The sequence below is a fragment of the Suricata suricatta genome, chromosome 14 (genome assembly GCF_006229205.1).
Source record: "Suricata suricatta isolate VVHF042 chromosome 14, meerkat_22Aug2017_6uvM2_HiC, whole genome shotgun sequence".
In the NCBI taxonomy this organism is placed as follows: domain Eukaryota; kingdom Metazoa; phylum Chordata; class Mammalia; order Carnivora; family Herpestidae; genus Suricata; species Suricata suricatta.
This window is the reverse complement of record NC_043713.1, coordinates 57,430,510-57,453,308: the sequence shown is the minus strand read 5'-3', so window position 1 is coordinate 57,453,308 and position 22,799 is coordinate 57,430,510. Positions and strand designations below refer to the sequence as shown.

General features: G+C 40.4%; 1 non-coding gene and 1 pseudogene across 1 annotated transcript; one reads left to right on the top strand and one right to left on the bottom strand.

Moving 5' to 3' along the window:
• The first annotated feature begins 9,527 nt into the window (after positions 1–9,527).
• LOC115278600 lies at positions 9,528–9,726 on the top strand. Its single transcript, XR_003903000.1, has one exon. It is a non-coding gene; the product is annotated as a U2 spliceosomal RNA (small nuclear RNA).
• A 9,405-nt stretch (positions 9,727–19,131) lies between these two features.
• Positions 19,132–19,591, bottom strand: LOC115277447 (annotated as a pseudogene).
• Positions 19,592–22,799: the final 3,208 nt, after the last annotated feature.

Sequence of the window (22,799 nt, the reverse complement as noted above, 5' to 3'; positions counted from 1 at the left end):
TAAGAACCCTGAAAAAAACAATTTGTGGACAGATATAAACAAGAAAACAAGTGATTGACATCATTTCATTAAGACAGAGTGAGAGAATATAACCATAGTTAATATGTGAGATTTCTTTTTTTTTTAAGTTTATTTATTTATTTTGAGAGACAGAGAGAACATGCATGAGGAAGAAAGGCAGAGAAAGAGGAAAAGGGAAATCATCCCAAGCAGGCTCCATGCTATTAGCACAGACGTGGAACTTGATCCTGTGAACCATGTGATCATGACCTGAGCCAAAAATCAAGAGCTGGATGCTTAACTGACTGAGCTGCCCTGATATGTGAGACTTCTGTGAAAAAAAATTATGTGTATGGATTAATTTCCTAAAAAATTATAAATCATCAAAACTTATATAACCAATACAAATATTAATAGGATTACTTAAAAGTAAACTATCAGTTTCTGAATTTCATAGGAAAGAAAAACAAAGGATAAATGGCCAGGAAAATATGAAAAATTTTTTAAAAATTGAGAGGAGGGTGTTCCTATTAGATATTACAATATATTAAAAAGCTACAGTGATTAAAATTGTGTGATACTGACACTTGAATAGAGAGATCCAGACTAGACTCAAAGAAATATGTAAATTTTATATAAGAAACTAGTGGCATTTCAAATCATGGAGGAAAGCTTTCTTATTCAATACATACTATTGGAGACAAAAAGAATCATAAATCTTAAAATAGATATCAATAACAATAAGTTAACATTGTTTTTAAATTGTTTCATACACATAGTGGGATATATATACATACACGCTTATACACATATGCATGTACATATACACATATGTAAAGCTATATTTATACAATTGTGTGTACGTATGTACCAGTCAGGAATCAGAGAAGCAGAACCACTAGAAATGATATAGAATAAAAAGTTCATGTATAAGGATTGAACCTTACACAGTTGTGGGAGCTGGTTAACCAATCTCAATTCAGTTCTTTATTCTGAACCTGGTATGAAGCCTGACATCACAGGTCTGTGGTCAGGCAAAAAAGATGCATCTGAAATGGGGGAGAGCAGGGACTTACCTCCGACCCTCTTCCCTTCACACCTGGCACCTAGACAGATCACCAGGTGCTGGAAAACCCTGCCCATGACAGGTAAGAAGGCAGGTTCACATAAATGTGATTGAGCTCCAACAGGGCCTAGTCTATAGTGACTGTCAAAGAGTAAGCATGGCAACTTCAAAATATCTTTCAAATTTCTCCTGTGTCCATTCTTGAGCAGAGATTTACTAGAAAGGGAATTCTGGAAAATGGGAATTCTGTTTAGCCAAGTTGACATATTATTAAGCCAACACTATACACATACACACATATATAGACAATATATATTATACAAATATATAAAGCATGCCTGTATAGTATTTATATGTACCTATATATATATAAGTAATTATGTTAATTAACAACCAAGCTATTTGATATAAGGATACAAAATAAAACTCAAGAAGTGAAGTCCATGAGGTATTTCATTTGAATTGAAAGGTAAGTATGAACTCATGATATATTTCTCTTTTTTGAAAAAAATTAATATGCATTTCCTAGCTCTAAAGTGAAAAGGCCTTCAAGCAATGACAAAATAGCAATAAGTTAGCTCGCATCTGTTCTCTGTTCTCCAAAGACCATTTCTCACTAAAAGGAACTAGGGTTTCTTGGAGAAACAGCTGTTTACAAGCCTGCGGCAGGAAAAATATGAGATGAGCCTCAAATATCTTATATCAGAAAGCAAGGAAACTATGAGAGACTTTGAGGTTAATGTCAAAGACATAGGAACCAACTTGAAGGGAAGATCAAAACACATTGGTTATATACAAACTCATTAGCTCATCATGATACTGAAAGAAAAAAGAAAAACACATATGCACACACTCAACAACTCATTGGATACCACTGGAAAAAAATAAACAAGTTTCTGGAGAACTATCTCCAAAATAGGTACTTTAATCCTGAGTCAGAAAAGACAAGAAATGTCACAGTTCATTTTAAGGTATCTGAAGCCTAATATGAAAACCCGAGAAGGCAGCACAGAAAAGCTAACTACCATCAAACATCTTTTATGACAGAAACAAAGCATTAATAAAATATTAACTAATGCAATGCAGTCACATCAAAAGGCTAATAGAAATGTATTATTCTCGGGAAATTCAGCCATCTTTTCGAGGTTACAAAAGCAATCCTCCCATGGTTTCTTCCAATGCTTTTCGGTTTCAGTTTTTAAAGTTAAGATTTATTTATCCCAGGGTAGGATGTGAGGTATGTTACCCGGTTTCCCCAAGGTCATTTTTAATGTCAAAATACTCAAACACACACAAAAGCTGTGTAGTGAGTAATTCTTTTTATGTATTGTTGGATCTGGTTTGCTAACTTTTATTGAGAATTTTTGCATCCAGATCCATCAGGGAAATTGGTCTGTGGTTCTCCATTTTAGTGGGGTCATTGTAAGATGAGTTTGGAAGTGTTCCTTTCATTTCTCTGGCCATGACCTTATCTTGTTTTTTCATTTGGGATGCTGACTTCACGTGCAGAACAACTTCATGTCATCCAGCTTTAACAATCATAACTATTTGATGAGTTCTGTTTTAGCTACATCCCTCTCACCCATCTTCTCTGACTCCACTATTTTATAGCCATGAAGTCTGGACTTGATGGTATTTCAGTAAACTGATCTCTCCGTTCTCGTGCTAGTATCACATAATTTTAACTGCTGTCGCTTTTCAATACATTTTAATGTTATATAGAAAACATAATAGTCCCTCTGAAATACTTTAGGATGTACTCTAGGAGATGAAAATTCCTTTCTTTTTTCAAACATAACCACAACATATTTATTATCTTCTCAAAAAATTACTTTAATATTATCAAACGCAGATTAAGTGTTTAAATTTTCCTGTCTTACAAATGCCTTTCCACAGTCAGGGAATTCAAAACAGGGTTCAAACCAGGTCCAGACAATGTATTTGATAGGTCTCAAGGCTCTCTGAGACTTTAACAATTTACGTACTGTAAGGATGCAGGTCGGATCCAGCCTTCCCCACCCGGCCTTCCCAGCCTTCCCTGATCTGGTCGCAGCGCAGCACCACGGTGGAAATGCGCCAGGCTGCTGGGGGTGGGGGGGGAGGCGGTCCTCCGCCGGCAGCAGGTCCGATGCAGCCTTCCCCTGTACTTAAAGGGGAAGGCGCCGGCTTCTCCTGAAAGGGCGCACCTTAAGGAGGGACAACTCCTGCGGTGCCCAATCGGGGGAGGCCTGCCGATACCTTTGACCTTTCTGGAGGTGGGCCTAGTCACGCCCCACGTGGGGCATCCTGGGCCCACTCTGATTGGTCAATGCTCCAACTATTGTGATTGGCTCCCACAACTGCCAGTATTGATGGGGGGCAGGGATTGGATCACTGTACACCTGTCATCATTTCCTGTAACTCCCCCTCCCAAAGGCATAAAAGGCCCTGCCCTGCTTTTGTTTGGGGTTCTCTCCACCATGGCCAGCAGGTTGGCTGGAGGCTGTGAGCGGAAGCTTAAGCTTGTAATAAAGGCCCTTTGCTTTTGCAGGTGTAACTTGGTCTCCCTAGCAGTCTCTCGTGTTTGTTTTGGGGTGATTTTACAAACTTGGGTACAATAGTACCACGTGTTTGTTAAAGACATTGGGACACTTTTTCAGTAGAATTTCTCACAATCTGATTTTGGTTGATGGAATGAATGCTTGTTGGTCATTTAATATTTAATGTGCCTCATATTGCCTGTAAGCTGATGGCTAGATCCAAAAATTTGTTGACATTCATATTCAATATGGTTCGAGGTAAAAATACATCAAAGGTGGGGCTGTATGTTTCCTACCACATCTCATGAGGAAGTGCCCTCAGTTCTGGTTATCTGGCACTTAGTCATGCCAAAATTGATCAGTGATTCAGGTGTGCTCAGACTGACCATCCAGTAATTCACTCCCCATCAACTGTTCACTTACTGGCTTTAGAGGACTTTCTTCAGTGCCTACATCTATTATTTCATTAGAGGAGACACACAGTGATTTTCCAGCTCTCTCTCCCTGCAATCATTAACGTTGATCCTTCTATAAGGAAGAACTTTTCCCATCAGCTATTGTCTCTGTGAAACCACCTTTTCCCTCAATGTCCCAAATTTTTGAAATAGCAGATACGTGCCATATCAAACTTAGGACTGTCTCACTTTTTCCTCCTTCTGTCCTGTCCCCTCTTCACCTAAGTTGGCTTTTATGTATCCTTTAGAGGCATTCCTTGGGGATGTCTGTGGTCAAATTCCGCCCCCTCCTCCCCAGCCATATGCTTTTGTAACACTCACTGCCTCTTCTGGAGCAGTTAAGAATTCTTTCGGTTGCAAATAACAGAACCCAATTTGCAAAAGCTTAAGAAGAAACATGTAATTTATTGGAAGGATACTAGCTATTGCAGAACCATAGAAACAATGAGCCCAGAAGGAGAAAGTCTCAGCTCTGAGCACCTCAGCAGCAGGCATTTGTGGACCTTGTCCTCAGAGAGTCACCACTCATGACTCAGCAACATGGACGCCCAGAACCTGTGGGCAGGAATTTACTCTGCTGTTCAGTTAGAGAGAACAATTCCCACAAGAGAATGTTCATTCTTCTGACATCAATTGCAAGTTGGAGAAGTTCCCCAAACCACCTTCAGTTTTTATAATACTCATGGTCATGATCATGGTATATTATAAAGGAAAAAAAAACCAGATTGGGATGCCTGGATGACTCAGTTGGATAAGCATCTGACTTCAGCTCAAGTCACGATCTCACGGTTCATGAGTTCAAGCCCTGCGTCGGGCTCTGCTGACAGCTCAGAGCCTGGAGCCTGCTTCAGATTCTGTGTCTCCCTCTCTCTCTGCCTCTACCACATTCATTCATTCTCTCTCTCTCTCTCTCTCTCTCAAAAATAAACATTAGAAAAAAAGAAAAAAAACATTAAAATCAGCCAGGGGCAGAGACACATGGGACAAAGTCCAAGAGGGTCCAGACACAGAGCTTCTGTCTGGTCATCTTCTCCAGGTTTGCTATGGATCGTGTTAACTCCTCCCAGTCATGATATGACAATACACATGGACCACTGCCAACCAGGGAAGCTGACTACAGACTTTGGTGTCCAAGGTTTTTATTGGGTCTCCATCACCTACAGTCAACATGCCTGGCTTCTAGTCTCCAGCCCCTACAGGTCTGTTTGATACCCATCTCTAGATCCTTCCAGAGGCAGGACTGATACCATGTAGCCCAAAGTCCCCATCACAAATCACATCGTAAGACCGTACAGTGGTTCAATCTTCTAGGCAAACAAAGACACTCCAATCAGGCAGGATATTCCAGGGCCAGGAGATCACCTCCCAGTAGCTGAGGGCAAAGGCCAGACTTCCTTTTGGGTTAGGTTAATTCTTCACCGCACATTGGGTCTCTCCATTGCAAATTACACAAGAAACAGAAACCTATTAGTCTAGTTTATGCAAATCACCTAGATCAGACATGGCCCCTGATAAAAGACCATGAGAGGGCAGCCTTCTTTATTTTATGTATACACTTCATCCCCTGTCCATTTAGAGGTGACGCTAACATAACTAAACTAATCTCCTATGTGCCCCTCTCTCCCCAAGAATACATAAACCAACTTAAATTCAGCAGCTACCTGCAAAAGTGATTTCATGGAGCCACATGCCCCAGGGCCAGGATCAAAGGCCAGGCCCATGCTTTTCTAGTCCTGCTGAGATTCTGTTTCAACGTTCTGCACCTTAGAGTCATTGGAGCATTCAAGTGACAATATCACATTCAACATCAAGTAGAAGACAGAGGGAAAAAAAGACAAATTATAATAACTTCTTTTTAAAAGGGAAAAGGGTAGTGATTAGTTCACTCTGGCAATAAGCAATAAAATACAGATGGAAGCCCTTTACTTGTTTTCTGAAGCTGGTTATGAGGTTGGACTGGTATCATGAGTTAAATTGTGTCCCCTTAAAAAGATACATTGAAGTCCTAGGCCCCAGTACCTCAGAATGTGACAGGATTTGGAAATAGGGTCTTTACAAAGGTAATCAAGTTAAAATAGAGGTCATTAGTGTAGACTCTATAATAGAGGTAGTGTCCTACTAAAAATGGGAAATTTGGGCAGACACAGTCTCATACAGAAGGATGAGATGTGAAGAGACACACACATAAAAAAAGACAGTCACCTTCTAAGTCAAGGAGATAGACCTGGGAGAGATCCTTCCTCAGCACCCATAGAGAGAGCATGGCTTCGGTGACATCTTGATTTCAGGCTTCTGGACTCCAGAACTGCAAGACAAGATATTTCTGCTGTTCTAAGCCATCCAGTTATAGTAAACCCTAGTGAACTAACCCAGCTGGTATTTATGACTTCCCTCTTCCATAGTGTAATCTGTCTATCCCCTGGTTGTGGCCCACCCTTCCCGACTAGGTTACTTTTCTGGATGAAGAGGCTAAGATATTACTTAAGATCTAGCTCTTCAGCCCAAACTGTGATGACCCTGGGCATAAAGAGCCTGAAAAAGCCCTGCGGCTATTTCATCTTCTAATTCAAAGGACCTATCATCCAAGTGCTGCAAATTCTATTTTGACTTTGACTATTGGATGCGTGACAATTAAGGACTTACTGCCTAATTTTACAACTAACCTAATTCCAGAGCAGTCTTCTTTGAAAGTTGGAACCTCAATCACAACCTAGACTTTAGACTTCAGAGCATATGTTCAATACAACCTGTCTTTGATGATCCTGTTCTCTTGAGATCCAGAGTGGGGATAGAGGGAAAAAGAGCCCAAGAGTGGAGTTTAAAGTCACAGTATCTCACCCTTCAGGCAGGTTCATTCCAACAGCTGAAGGCCTCCACGTCCTTGCCATATTTCTGTGATTGGCTATTGTTATGCCCAAGTTTGTAATATTGCCCCCCAAAAAAGACCAGAGACTACCAGGGAGACCAAGTCATGCCTGCAAAAGCAAAGGGCTTTATTACGGGCTTAAGCTCCGGCTCACAGACTCCACCAACCCACTGGCCACGTGGAGAGAGAGAGCGACCCGAACAAAGGCAGGGCAGGGCTTTTATGAGTTTGGGAAGGGGAGTTACAGGAAATGATGACACAGGCACAGTGCTCCAATCCCTACCCCCCCCATCAATACTGGCAGTTGTGGGGGCCAATCACAACATTTAGATTATTGACCAATCAGAGTGGGCCCAGGACCCTTCCATAGGACATGACTAGGCCTGCCCCTAGAAAGGTCAAAGGTGTCAGCTGGCCTCTCCTGATTGAGCGCCACTGGAGTTGTCCCTCCTTAATGTGCGCCCTTTCATACAGAGAAGCCAGCACCTTCCCCTTTAAGTACAGGGGAAGGCTGACTCAGACCTGCGTCCTTACACTATGAGTGGGTGCAAGAAAAGCAGCCCCAGGTGAGTCATTTGCTGTCACCTCAGGCTTTCCTAAAGAGAGGGTCATTGTGGGGGTGGGGGGCCCTTTTATGGGTTGGTTGAGTCTAGTTCTGACTCTTCTCAGGAGGAGCAAGCGTTCAGAAGCCTGGATTGATCAGGACAAATATCCCACAGTCATTTGTTTTGAATATATTTTAAACATAGGATCAAAGCCTAGTATTGTACTACAATTAGGCTATGCCAGGCAGTTTTAGATCTAACACCTTCAGGGGTCTTGTCTTCAGAGAACAGTCTAGGGACCAAAGAAAGAAAGACAAGGTGAGCATCTGAGCATGTTTCTACAAACACACAAAGTTTATGAAGCATGATTGAGTGCTAAAGAGGAGGTACTATGATGAATATCAATGATGAAGAGCAGTAGAAGGCTTTTACTTTTTATTTTATGTTTTTCTCAATTGTTTGTATTTCTAAACCTAAAATGTATTAGTTTTACAATATAACAAAATGGATGAATGAATGGATGGATGAACCAAAGGTGGCCTATACATACAGTGGAATATTATTCAACTTTTTAAAAAGGGACATCTTGACACATGCTACAAGATGTATGAATGAACCTTGAGGATAAGTGAAATAAGCCAATCACAAGAGAAATGCCATATGACTCCACATATATGAGGGATCGAGAGCAGTCAAATTCATAGAGACAGAAAGGAGAATTGTGGTTGCCAGGGGGTGGAGGGAGGCAGGAATGGGGGAATTATTCCTTAATAGATGCAGAGTTTCAGTTTTACAAGGTGAAGAGACTTCTGGAGATGGACGGTGGTCATGCATGCACAACAATGTGGAGGTCACTGAACTGTATTCTTAGATATGGTTGAAATGGGGACACTTGATGGCTCCGTCGTTTAAACGTCCAACTCTGGATTTCGGTTCAGTTCATGATCTCAAGGTTCACAGGATTGAGCCCCATGACGGGCTCTGTGCTGACCAGTGGAGGCTGCTGGGATTCTCTGTCTCCCTCGTTCTCTGCCCCTCCCCCGTATGTAGTCTCTCTGTCTCTCTGTCTCTCTCTCTCAAAATAAATAAATAAACATTAAAAAAGGAAATGGTTAAAATGGTAAATTTTATTTTATATAGTTTATGTATTATATGTTCTATGACAATTTACAAAATTTCTTTCTTGTATTTTATTATGAATTATCTCTTCTCCTTTACCAATAGTTCATTTATTTGCATGAAATCTTTATACATTAGGAGATATTAATCTTGTTTCTTTTGTATTAAAGTATACCTCAAAATTTGTCATTTATTTCTTTTTTTATGTTTCTTACTTATTTTTGAGAGACACAGAGAGAGAGCACGAGCAGGGGAGGGTCAGAGAGAGAGGGAGACACAGAATCCGAAGCAGGCTCCAGGCTCTGAGCTAGCTGTCAGCACAGAGCCTGACACGGGGCTTGAACCCACAAACCGTGAGATCATGACCTGAGCCAAAGCCGGAAGCCAGACGCTTAACCGACTTAGCCACCCAGGGGCCCCGATTTATTTCTTTTTCTATTTGGAAAGTTGGATTAAAACTTTTGGGGGGGGGCTTTATTTAATATTTGAGAATGAGAAAGAGCATGAGTAGGGGAAGGGCAGAGAGACGGAGACAGAACCTGAAGCAGGCTCAAGGCTCTGAGCTGTCAGCACAGAGCCCGATGCATGATCTGAGCCGAAGTCAGACGTTTAACTGGCTGAGCCACCCAGGTGCCCCAAAATGAGATTTTTTTTTAACTTAGAGGTTTATCTTAATTATTTAGTCATTTCAAAATCTCTTCCTTTGGGATTTCTCTTACAAGTTTACACTTCTAAAGTGTCCCACCCCCTCACTATTTTGATATTTTATCAGGTTTTTTTTTCACATTTAATTCTTTAATTCATCTGTTGTTGCAACATAAGTAACTGAATAATTTTTCATTCCCACTAAGTTTAGATGATTATTTAATCATATATTAAAATTTAAATATAACAAATCCAGTTGTTTGACTTTCTGTTTTGTGTCATTGATGAAAGTGTTTTATTTCACATTGCTATATCGCTTCTCGGCCTTTTAGCTAAGATCAAGTGTAGTATCTGTTCAGGTCAGCTTTATATTTCACATTGCTATAAACCTATCTGATTATTGCAGTTTTGTGTGACAGATTGCATTTTTCAAAAAATGGCTGACATAATACTTCCCATCTCATGGGTCTTCTAGAATCTTAGCATTCCTCCATTAGAAGGTGTAAGCTCTGTGACCGCTCCTTGAAACTGGGTAAACTCTTATAATTTCCTCAAGGAATATTATGCAATGAAAATAGCCCTGGTTGACACTGGCTTTGGGAGTCCTTAGCCCTCAGAAGGACTTACCACTGCAAGTCCACCATGTTAGAGAGAGCACTTAGAAGAGAGAGATGACCAGGAGCCCTATCATTCCAGCCTCAGCAATTTGAGTTTTCCCAGCCCAAGAACCTACCAGGTCTGGCTGGGAGCAATTCTTCAGATATTAGCCATGTGCACTCCCAAGTAAGAACCACCTAGCTGAGCCCAGTCAAGGCCCAGGTTCATGAGAGGTGATAATAAAATGATTATTGTTATTTATGCTACTGAGTTTGGAGTGGTTTATTATCTAGTTATAAATCACCGGAACACTTCATAAATGTTTTAGAGTAGTTCTGCCAAGTTTTCAAAACTATCATTACTATTTACATCTATTTATTCTTCCCTTGAATTTTAAAATTCTTTGGTTACATTCCTACTTCTTCCTAGTTTCTTTTTTTAGAATCTGTTATAGTTGTGGGGCGCCTCGGTGGCTCAGTCGGCTAAGTGTCTGACTCTTGATTTCGGGTCAGGTCATGATCTCATGATCCTGAGGAGCTTGCTTAAGTTTCTCTCTCTACCTCTCCCTCAACCCCTCCCCTGTTCATGCACGCTTGCTCTCTCTTGCAAAAAAAAAAAAAATCTGTTATAATTGTAATCATGTCTATATAGAATTTCACAATCTGTTAAAATAATGTGTTTAAAATATTTTCTCTATAACTACATAGCTTCATAATTATATTTACTTAAATTCTTGATCATTGAACATTTAAGGTTATATAATTTTTCTCACCTTTATAAGTAATGTAATAAATATCTTCATGCATATAGTCTTTTCAAATTTTGGTGGAAATTATTGGGTCAAAGAAATAGGGGCATTTTTAGCGATTGATACAGAATGCCTAGCTGCTTTCCAAAGAGGATGTAACAATTTACACTCCTCATCAGTAATGTACATGGATAACACCACAGTTCCTCTAAAACTAGCTATTATATTGTGTATATTTTAACTGGCAAAAATTGTTCTATTCTTTTGTTTGACTTGTGTTTCTTTGATTACTCGTGATGTTGGACATTTTCCCATTCACAAATTGTGGATTGTTTAGTCATGTCCTTTGTTTATTTATATATTAGAATAATTGTTTCTCCTATTTTTGCTGTGAGTTTTTATAGTGTTTGGCTCTTTGTAGTGAATATAATGGGTGTGTTAACCTTAAAAATAAAACTACCAGTCATTTTGCCAGCCAAAAATGAGATATTCAGGAATAGCAGAGAATTGCAGCTCAGAACTCAAAAGAAACAGTGAAACCACAGGCAAGTCCAGAGAACAAAGGAAAGGAATGATCTTTTGTAGAGGAAAGAGAGGCAATTGGGAGGGGTTGCTAAAAGCAAAAGTCCACTGGTCTAAACTAGGAATTCAAAGTGTAGCAGCTTTTCCAAGGCTGAGCTGTGACAGTCTCTCATTGGCTGGGCTGTTGTGGGGAGGAGGGGAAAACCCTTCTCCCAGGAACTGAGGTAGCAAAGCAGTTTTGACCTGCCGGGTACAGCACTTCCTGTTTGGGTCTGCAATTGACAAGGAGTGGTAGGGCTTGAGAGCTCCCCCTTCTGGTCTCCAGATTCCATTTTAAATGAGATTTCCTTTAAAAAATTATTTTTAATGTTTATTTATTATCAAGAGAGAGAGAGAGAGAGAGAGACAGAGCATGAGCATGAGCATGAGCATGAGCATGAGCATGAGCGTGAGCATGAGCAAGGGAGAGTCAGAGAGAAGACACAGAATCCGGAGCAGGGTCCAGGCTCTGAGCTGTCAGCACAGAGCCTGATGCGGGGTTAATCCACCAACCGTGAGATCATGACCTGAGCTGAACTGACTGAGCCACCCAGGCACCCCATTAAATGAGATTTCTTTTCATGTAACTTTCACAGTTACCACTTAGAACCCCTTGGAAAGTGAGGGCTTTCATTACCCCATTGCCAGGCAGTCTATCTGTGGACGTTTCAAAACTGCTTCCCTGTCTGGTAATTGTCTTCAAGGAAGGGAACGCCTTGCCCGTGGTTAGGCGCCCTTCTCTGGGGGCACCTATAGAGGAGTCCAGTGGACACCAGCCCCCTTGACTCAATCCGAGACAATTCTGCAGGGTAATCTGAAGCCTTAGCTGTGGCTACATCACTGCTCAGCTTCTCCCTCCACCCAGCCCTGCTGCCCTTCCTCTCTGGAGGGTGCTTTTTCTAGAACTCTCTCCAATAAACTTTTTGTTCTTTCAGCTTTACTGAAGTATAATTGGCCAATAAAATTGTAAGATATTTAAAGTGTGAATGTGATGATATGATATATGTATACATTGTGAAAAGATTCTCCTTTTTTGGGGGGAAGGGGTAAGAACTTTTAAGTTCTATTCTGTTAACAAATTTCAATTATGATACGCTGTTATCAGCTACAGTCACCTAGTCATATGGTAGATTCTCAGATCTCATTTCGCTTTTATCTGAAAGTTTATAACCTTTTATGAGCCCCTCCCAATTTCTCCCACCCCCAGCCCCTGGCAGTCACTGTTCTATTGTCTGTTTCTAGGAGTCTGACGTTTTTTATAGATTCCATATGTAAGTGATAACCTTGCATTATCTGTGTTTCTCTGCCTGTCTTATTTCATTTTGCATAATGCCCCCTGGGTTCATCACGTCACAAATTGACGGGACTTCCTTCATTTTTAAGGCTGGGTAATAAACATTCTGCTGTATAAATAAATCACATTTTCTTGATCCATTCATCTGTTGACAGACATGTAAAGCCAAAAATACTTGTAGACAAAAGTTTCATCTGAGCCAGTTGCCAGGGAATCTGATCAAAGGCAACAATTAATCACTTGTTTCTCGTTGACTTGTGATATTTTCCAACCTTTTCTTTTTTCACCATTTTTTTTATTGTTTGCAGATACTGAATTTCAAAATTTGCATGCACATCTATCTTTTTTGCTATGTGATTTCTTCTAAACTTAAAAGATTTTCTAACATTCACACACCTGAACTTTGATTACTACTCAGTTATGTTTTCTTCGGTTTACCTATGGTTACCATTTTATTCTTAGTTTCTATTTCTAATGAACTTAGTGTTAATGAAGGATTTAAAGTAAACAAGTAAATGCCATTTGTTGACTATGCCTCTCTCCCTTCATTTGTGATGCCATCATTATATCTTAGATGAAGGCTGTGTTCTTACCATATTTTCAGCTGTAAGAAGAGTGCTAATAAAATACTGCTTGGAAATGATTGTCAATGCTATCAACAAACTCCTCTCTATGCATGGATTTTTCAAGGGTTCTTGTCCTGTTGATGAAGCATCCTGGCCAATGGCCCCTCTCTGCCCTGCTTCAGCACGGCCAAGCACATTACCATGTTTAAGATCCCTAGGTACCTGGGTGCCTCAAATGAGCGTCTGACTCTCAATTTCAACTCAGATCATGATCCCAGGGTCGTGGGGTCAAACCCCATGTGGAGGCCTGCATTGGGCTCCATGCTGACTGTGGAGCCTGCTTTAGGATTCTCTCTCTGCCCCTCTCCGGCTCCTGAACTTTCTCTAAAATACTTTTTTTTTTTTAACAGAAAAAAGCAAAAAAAAAAAAAAAAAAGTAAAAGTTGGATCCCAACACTGGCCCTCTTTTACTTTCCAAGAAACTTACATATATATTAGTGAACTGGTAACTTTGCCCCCAAATACCAAATGGAACTTTACATTCAATACAGATGTTTATTGTCAAACTGCAAAAAAAACATTCGCAATTTCACTTCTTAATTAAACCAAATATTGCAAATGATGGAAAAAAGAGAATTAAGTTAAGGTCAGAATTTTATTGTCCAGTAAACACACTTTTTGTGTGTATTGCCAAGTGAGGATAATATGCCTTTTTCATACAGAGTCAGCACATTCATGTTTTGCCAAGCAGGCATGAGGCTTCTTTCAAAAGATCCTAGTGTATTTTGTGCCAACCAAGAAGTTTTAATTCAGATCTGTCAGCAGAGCCTTTGCCAATGGGTATGTTTTCACTTGTGTGTTTTTTTCTTCATAAGTTTTCATGAGAAACCTATTTATAACATTTCCCAAACTAGAATTTCGGAACAAATCTGAAATCACTTTCAAAACTTAGGTACAATCTAAACAACCCCAGTAGCCAAACAAGGGGCCATGATATTCAGAGAGCTGGGTGTTCCACAAAGCCCCCTTGATGAACTGCGTACACTTGTGCAACCCGAAGAGCGTGCCCTCAGTCCTCCTGGGCTGTGGGGAGTTGGGTGGAGGGATGTCCGGGGCATTCATACACTTCACACAAGACTCAAACAACTCAGGGTCTCCAGCAGTAAAACCCACATGGTACAGAGTTTGGAGGCTTTAGGGAGAGGGTGATAAAGTCAACAATTCAGACTGTCTATTTTCACCAACACATCCCTTTATGTCATACTAGAGAGCCCCGACTCACCGCCCAAACTTCCCTTCATAGAAATTCATTGGATAGACACGCTTTCTTCCCAATGCTGTCTTTTTAATTTCTTTTCTGGGGCGCCTGGGTGGCTCAGTGGTTAAGCGTCCGGCTTCGGCTCAGGTCATGATCTCACGGTTTGTGGGTTCGAGCCCTGCGTCGGGCTCTGTGCTGACAGCTAGCTCAGAGCCTGGAGCCTGCTTTGGATTCTGTATCTCCTTCTCTCTCTCTGACCCTCCCCTGCTCGTGCCGTCTCTGTCTCTCAAAAATAAATAAAAAAACATTTAAAAAAAAAACTTAAAAAAAATTTAATTTCTTTTCTTCCCCCCAAATTCCCACCACCCCCTTTCTTGGCAGCACCATATTCCTACTCCTTTGCCCCCAGATGTCAGTAGATCCCAAACCTTCTGTGGCATCTAAGAGATTTTCCCAGCCTCCTCCTTGAGTTATAAATCAGAACTAGTCTCATCTCTGCCTATATCTGCTAAATAGAGGGGAGGTACCAACACGGGAACCCAAGATTGCACAGAGTGGGGAGGGAAGGGGTTTGGGCTGATTCTCCACTTCCCAGGTATAGTTTGGATTTTTGCTTTTCTTTCGTTGTTTCCAAGTAGATCTACTTTAAATTACATATAGTTCACACTGAAAGATTTAATCTCTTTATCATTGCCTTCCTTGGGTTTTCTTATGGACTCAAAGCTCCATCCCAACTGCTGGCATGTGTGAGTTTACTATGAGAAAAGATTATTGGGTTCAATGATGGCCTTCAATTACATGGCAAAGCCCCTTCCATCAAGTTGGCATTGGTTGGCAGGCCAACATGCACTTCCTGAAGCCCTGAGTAACACAACCATGTAGTTTTGCTGCTATTTAGGCATTTCCATTCATAGACGTGTTCTTACATCTTCCCACCTCATGATTTGCCCCCTCTGAACTGCCGTTTAAGTGTGTGTAGCATGGAATCAGGACAGTTGACTCTGAGGTCCACAGTTGTCTTTGGGTAGTCACGGCACCCAATCTGAGAGGTAGGTAACCACATTCATGGATGACCCAAGAGGGTTTGGTCAGGACACTATGACAACATCCTGGAAAGGTTTCAACACATTTTTAGCAATGCTGTTGCAGAGTGAAGTACCATGTAAGGTATTTGACAAAGGCATGACTTAGGCCATCGTGTACCAATGCTGTCAGCAATTCTTCCCCAAGACCTGAATAAAACTGTCCTACTCACCCATGGGTCATGCAGGTACTTACTGACACATCTCAGATATATTGTCTTATATGTCAAGAACCCTGTGGGCCTGGTCAATCTACCCATTTGCCTGAGGGGCAAGTTCAGCATGAGAACCTGAAATCAGTGGCAGACTTCCCTTGGAGACACTGCCCCAGGCCCTGGCAATATGTTATGGAAAGTCAGGACAGGGCAAGTAGGTGATTCAACAGTTCCTCACCCTTGGGTGGGGGTTCATTTATACTGCTGTGAAAATCTGCCCCACCAAAAAATTCACCAAGATAGTCAATAGTATCTTGCAGTGAAGGTTGCTAGTAATCCATCACCCTGTCTTCCATATTAATAGAGTTTAGACTGAGCACAGGGCTGCCCAGCTAGAGACTACATTTCCCAGATACCCAGGAGGCTAGGTGGGGCCAAGTGACTAAGTTAGTAAGTGACTCAGCAAATAGCAACTTCCTCATTGCTTGAAAGGAAATTGCTCATCCTGAACTTCTGCTTTTTGTCCTTCCCTGGAGTTGGAAAACAAAAGTGTCCAGTTTTGACCAGGCATTTGACCAGCTCATAGTTGGACCATGATCGTGATCTAATACAGGATTTTTAGGACCTTTTGTGCAATGTGCACCTTAGAGTTTGGTGACACCTAGGGATGCCTCCTCATAGAATGAAGTGCATAAAATAAAATACACCACAAAACGCCCACAGGAATGCCTTAAGCTTAAATGACAGATAATCCCTTATATCTGTGAGACCATAGGGCAGCTGCAACTCTTACACATTGCTTGCTAGTAGGAGTATAATCTCATTCAACCACTTTGAAAAATAGTTTGACAATATCCACTAAAAGCTAAATATAAGTTTACCCATGACCCAGCAACCCAGCAACCCTACCCACACATATATATCCAGTAGAAATGAGCATACATATATATGTAAATATATACTCATTTTTTATAGTAAACTCATATATACTCATATATATATATATATATATATTCTTAGTGGTTTTATTTATGTCAAAAGTGACTCATATCCATCAACAGAAGAATCTATAAAGCAATTGTTTCTTTTAGTAAAAATGAAATATTACACAAAGAGAATGGATTAACAATATGCACAAAAACTTGAATGAATCTCAAGACATTAGTTTGAGTGAAAAAAGCCAACACAAAAGTGTATACACATTCACTAGACTTTGTGGTTATCATTTCGCATTATATACAAGTATGAAATCATTATGTTGTATACCTGAAATTAATGTAACGTTATATGCCAATTATATCTCAATCAAAAAATACTCTAGGGTCTCAAGGGGAGATGAATAGGCAGAGCATAGAGGATTTTTAGAGCAGTGAAAATATTTTGTGATATTATAATGATAGATCCATAGCATTTTAAGCATTTGTCCAAATCTATAGACTGTACAACACCAAAAGTGAACTCTGAAGTAAAATGGACTTTGTGTGCTTATGGTATGTCAATGTAGGTTCATTCATGGTAAAAAAAAAAAAAAAAAGTACCATTCTGGAGAGCTGTTAATGGGGGAGATTGCACATGTGTGGGAACAGGGTGGCTATGGGAAATCTCTGTACCTCCTTCTTAATTTTGTTATAAACCTAAAACTGTTCTAAAAAAACTAAATCCTTAGAAAAAGTATACACACTACATGATTTCATTTATATGAATGTCAAGAACAAATAACACTAATTAATGATACAGGGATCCAAATAATTGTTACCATACTCTGGTTTCTCTTCAGATCGCATAAATCTCTCGCCTTTTACCAAATAATTATTACCTTTGCAAGAGGGGCACCACAAAAGGACACAGGAAATACCTAGGGAAATGAAAAAGTCTATATTTTGATACCATTAAAACATATAATTTCACTTACTGATACACTTCAGATTTGTGTTTATTTTACTTACTTTACTATGTATATATAAAAGGTAGAATATACAAATAAATTAATAAATTATATAGTTCATGGGGCACCTGGCTGGCTCAGTTGGTGAAGCATGCAACTCTTGATCTTGAGGGTGGGGGATAGAGTTTACCTAAAAAAAAATTCTTAAAAATTATAAAGAAATCATAGTGGACTACCCTATTAAAATATCATAAATGTTTTTAAAAAAACTAAGGTGTATATAGTAGCATATGTTTCCTTTAAAAAATATTTTTGGGGTTTATTTATTTTTGAGAGAGAGACAAAGCATGAGCTGGGGAGAAGGGCTTAGAGAGAGAGGGAGACACAGAATCTGAAGCAGGCTCCAGGCTCTGCTCACAGAGCCCAACGCAGGGCTCGAACTCACAAACAGCGAGACCATGACCTGAGCCGAAGTCAGACACTTAATCAACTGAGCCACCCAGGTGCCCCAGTAGCATATGTTTCTTTAATGATGTATCAAATAAGTAGCAACAGGTCTAATAATTACCATCATCTCAAAATAGTGATGAATACAAGTAATATTTCAAGATGATTGAAATTGACATAAAATATCTATTATTTGTACTGGTGATAAATTCATAAGTACTGCTAATAGTACTATTGTTTTCTGCCTATAACTGGAATTGAAGAAAATGCTGAATAGAAACCAGAGATGTAATTTTTTCTTATTCAACTGTATGGAGCTTCTGAACTCTATCCATGGACTCCCTGGAGGTCGAAGAACCCCAGTTTAAGAACATCTTTAAGGATGTTGGAGCAACAGGATTGGGGTTCCTGGGTCACACAGTGGTCATGTGCAGCAGAGGCTCTTGGTCACTCTCATCCATTTTCCATAGGGCTCTTAAGTGAAAGTCAAATGAAGCTCTATTTTTGATGAGCCATCCTATTTGGGGGCCCTTTGTCAAAGCAATTTAACCTTTACCCTCACTGATACAGACCACTCTTCAGTGAATTCATGAACTTATGACTCTCTTTCACCAAACCTAAATGGAGAACTACTTCTCATACCCTGGTTATTTGGGAATCAGTGCCTTTTGTCCCTAAGGGGATATCCATTGTGATTACCCTCTCCTAGAAGGCATATTTACCAGGTGAGAGAGTCTTAGCATCCTGCCCCTACCCCCATCTCAATCCCCAGGCCTTCATATGCATGTTAAAGAGCTCTGGTTTAAAATCACAGTATCACTTCCATATGTCTTAAACTATTTTTTAAATATTTAAAATATATATATATAATTTTGAAAAATTATAACCCCACATACTTACTACCCTGTGGTGCCTAGATCGGGTGGCTGGGATGCACAGCCCCCTGGGACACGACAGTGTACCAGGCTGTGGGCTCCAAGTCTCCATGTTGTCACCACAGCAGTGTGATCACCAGTCACATGAGGGCTGCCACCTAGGATCTCCAGAAAAAAACTCTAAGTCACTATATATATATATAGTGACTAAAACTCATCTTCAGCAGATCCCATCCACTAGTGTTGCTTCCCAAATCTCGGTCAGATTGACAAGCAAGGAGGAAGTTTTCTCCCTGAAAGGAGTTAGAATTGTCTAGAAATGCTTAAAAAAAATCAAATCTGCAGAGTCTAATAAAGGCATTTTTGTGTTGTGGAATTTGTGAATTCGAATTTTATATACACAAAGTTTTCTTGTTTCTTTGTTGATTGCTTTAGGTTCACCTTTTGTTCACCTATTGTTGAAGCAATAGGCCAGACAACATTTGCCACAGTAGTGTCTGTCCAAGTGGCTGGCCACAAAAACTCCAGCACCACATTCATCTGAAGGGCACTCCCAACGAAGGCGACCAATTTTGCCATTCCTATCTACCTTCTAGTATTTCAGGACAGCCAACTTAGCCTTCTTTCTCTCATGCTTATTCTGCTCAGGAGTGGTATAAGACTTCTTCCTTTTCTTAGCACCACTATAAAGTCTCAACACTAGATGAAGAGTGGACTCCTTTTGAATGTTGTAGTCAGTCGAAATATGTCCATTTTCCAATTGCTTGCCAGCAAGGATCAGTCTCTGCTAATCAGGAGGCATTCCTTCCTTATCTTGAATCTTGGCCTTTAACATTTCCTATTGTACCCAAGGGTTCCACCTCGAGAGTGATGGTCTTCACCCTAAGAGTTTCTGTGAAAATCTACATCTTGGTGGCAGTTCCACCAGAGATGGTGGATCAGAAAGTAAGTCTACTTGCAAAGTTTTTAATTATTGGGTTGTTAGAGTCAGAGAAGTTAGCACAGTGATTCAAATTTAAAATGTGTAACTCTGTGACCTGTGATGATTTTGGTGAAATCTCACCGTGCTTTTATACTGTTAGAATACTGAAGAGAATCAATGTTCAAATTTCAAGTTCAATTTAAGAACTTGAAAAGTTCTTAAAAGTTTGAAAGTTTGAGGTCCTTAAAAAAATCCAATAGGTTATAATTATATAGTTGGATACATCTAAGGGAATTTAAGTTGTAAAAACCCCTCTAAAAGTGATGGCTAGGGGCACCCAAGTGGCTCAGTCAGTCAAGCATCTGACTCTTAATTTTGGCTCAGTTCATGAGATCAAGCCAGACATCTGGCTCTGCGCTGACAGTGCAGAGCCTGCTTGGGATTCTCTCTGCGTCTCTCTCTGCCCCTCCCCTGCCCATAGTCACTCATTCATTCTCTCTCAAAATAAATAAATGAACATTCTTTTTTAAAAAGCACTGGCTAAAAAGGTGTCCAATTACTAAATAGAGTAAGATAAGTGAAGTGAGTATAAATACTTAAGAAAGAACTACATTTTTACAAATAGTAATCAATTGTGGTTCATTCTCAACATGAAAATAAATTTCTAGGGTTGCTTGTGTGGCTCGGTTGGTTTAGCATCCAATTCTTGATTTCAGCTCAGGTCATGATCCCACAGTCATGGGATGGAGCCCCGTCTTGGACTCCGTGCTATATGGAGCCTGCTTGAGATTCTCTCTTTCTCTCTCTCTCTCTCTCTCTCTCTCAGTGCCTCTCTCCCTGGCTCACACCCTCTTTCTCCTTCAAAAATAAAAAATTAATAAAAATGAATAAAATAATAAAAGATCAGGAAAAACCAAAACTGGGACACCACTTCCGATGACTACCCAGATCCTTGTGTGGGAGATTCTCATGCCGGCCTGGCCCTTGGCAGCTCCCGGGAAGCTTGTGTAAAACATGAACTGTTCAGCCTCCACTCGAAACTGAATCAGGAATGAGGGTGAAGTCTGGGAGCTATGGGTCTCCCCTTTTTGTACCAGGGATGAGGGCACTTCTAGTGCATTGAAGTCCATTTGATATTAATGCCATGCTTCCAGTGAGAAACCCACAATGCTTTTATAATATCTGATCCATGCTAATACCTGAATGTGTGGCAATCATAACTCCAGGCACAGTGGACTTAAAAATGTTTCCATGGTAACAGTTCGGTCTCTAGTCTCCAAGGTGAGACTTATAAGGATCCTCCAATTTACTTTATTTAAAATTCTAGATTTATTTGCTGTTGATCAGATGCATATAATGATCTGTGCTTTTAAAAATAACTCTAGCCCTATTTCAGGAATACTGTAAAGAAGGAAATAAAGAGAAGAGTAAGAGCAATAAATCAGTCTCTCTCTCTCATGAAAGCTCATTTTATATGGCAATGAATTAGAATATCAAGGTCAAATGATGTGAAACTGAATTAAGTAGCCCATATATTTTTTAAATCTGACGTCTATTTGTCAAAAAGCATTTTGTATTATTTAATACCTAAAAGGATTCCTTGTTCAATTAGATGCCATTTTTATGCATTAAAAATGTATAAATCGTCTCAATATCCGTTATGCAGGAAATATATTTCTCTTTCTAAAACACAGCTTACACAGATGTCTGATCATGGGAGAACCCTCTGACAAAGTACTGTTGAATCAAACTGCTAGTCCCTGATAGGGAGAACACCTCACAATAAAATCCACCATTTAACATAAGTTGTCCTTTCAAAACTGTCACCAAGAGTACCATTTTTTCCCTTTTGTTAAGGTCTGGGTTCATTTGAAAACGGAAATGTCAAATAAGGAAGCACTCTGCACGTTCTGACCTCAGGGTCCCAACGAGCAATTAACATATATTTACTGACTGCCGGCCTGAGGATAGAATCTACTCGCTGGACGGGCTGAAATTGACAGATTACAAGAGATCCATTGAATTATGACTGTGCTTTCTGGGGGAGGAGGAAACAGTGCCAAGCAGCAGACATAGATTTTACTCTTTAGAAAAGAGAGCTGCCTCAGAGCTGGTCTGTAGGATGCAGCCTCTCTCAGGGCACCCACCCTAGTGCCCTTTTTCTGGGCTCACCCTGGGAAGGTCCTTCTGCACACTCAAACATTTCTAGCTGCAGTACTTCTCAGAGTGTGTTTGCCTCAGGTGTATGAAAATTTCATACTGCAAACAACCCAGCTGGACAGGAGGCTCTGTGAAGTCAATGCCTGTGGGCATGTTCACACCTTCATTCTCTGCTTGGACTCTCAGAGCAGGTGCTGATTACATATTTGTTGCCTGAGAATGAATGAATGGGTGGATTCATGAATGATTACAGATGACTTGAGCAAGAGCACAGGGACAAGTTCTAGTCTGGGTGACACCATTGCGTTGGGCCAGCAGGCTGAGCCTGCTTGGTGCTGGGGAGGAGCAGCTGGCCTCATGAATCCCCCACTTCGCACTGAGATTTGGGCAGTGACACGCACCCCTCTCTGGCCCCACTTCACAGCTTAATCTGAATACGGGCCTCACCATTATCTTCGCTGTGTTACTTTCCTTCACATTATTTCACCACATCTTAAGTCCTTTATACTTTTGGAACAAAGGCGTTTCATTCTTCTGTTATCACGGGGCTCTAGTCTTGGAACATTATGTGACATCGAGTTTCTTGTTAAAAGCAAGCTTTCTTCTATTTTTTAATTTTTTTTAGTGTTTATTTTTGAGAGAGCAGACAGAGTGTGAGCAGTGAGGGGCAGAGAGAGAGAGAGACAGACAGACAGACAGACAGAATCTGAAGCAGGACCCAGGCTCTGAGCTGTCAGCACAGAACCTGATGTGGGGCTTGAACTCACGAACTGTGAGATCATGACTTGAGCCGAAGTCAGTCGCTTAACCAACTGAGCCACTAGGTGCCCCCAAAGCAAGCTTTCTTCAAAAAGAATTATAGATGTCGCCTGTGGTGATTTGGGGAGGTTGGTGGAAACAGTAGGCTCTGTTTGGCCCATCAAAGGTCTGCTTCTGGCTCTGTTCTCTGACACTACCAGACGTCTTTTTAAAGTCACCTAGAATCCTGGGGCCTCGTTTTCTCCATCCATAAAATAAGCTAAAAAAAAAAAAAA